This window comes from Penaeus monodon, chromosome 25 (assembly GCF_015228065.2).
Source record: "Penaeus monodon isolate SGIC_2016 chromosome 25, NSTDA_Pmon_1, whole genome shotgun sequence".
Lineage (NCBI taxonomy): Eukaryota > Metazoa > Arthropoda > Malacostraca > Decapoda > Penaeidae > Penaeus > Penaeus monodon.
Genome location: NC_051410.1, coordinates 8,893,455 through 8,894,070, shown reverse-complemented (window position 1 = coordinate 8,894,070; position 616 = coordinate 8,893,455).

The window sequence follows — 616 nt, the reverse complement described above, 5'->3', positions numbered from 1 at the left end:
CATGCGCGGTCATTGCGAGGGATTCCAACTCTGTGATTTATGAACTTGTTTTAAGGGGGGGTATTAACGTCAGGTTAAGAAGAGGGGAAAAAATCATTGGATATCGAGTTATTATGGCGATCTTACCTTTACTTTAGCCAAAATACAAAATTTAGAATTATGAATAAATTGCAAAACAAGATTTCACGTTAACACTTATTCCTTAGTTGGGAGACACGGGATGTTTTGCATAATATTTATTTTTTCCCCCCTAGGTGTCTTTTATATCATAATCATATAAATGGGAGGTAGAACGATGTATATTCTAACCGAAACATCCGGTGGCTGATAATTAAGACTGCTTCTTGCCGCGAGAGTACACAGCCGCGCCGGTCAGAAAAAGCTACTTTATAACGTATCCGCCCATTTTTATTTATTCACTATTTTTTTTTTCTTTTCTTCCCCTCCCTCCAAACCATTTCCGTCATCATCATCAACCGATCAAGAAAATCACTGTCACCATCCAGACCGCACAGACCTAAATCACCATCACTTTGGCTCGAAAGACTTGTCGTCATAACCGCCAGTCATAACGACCATTACCAATGTCTCCGTCATTTCATCGCCTCTCTGTGTC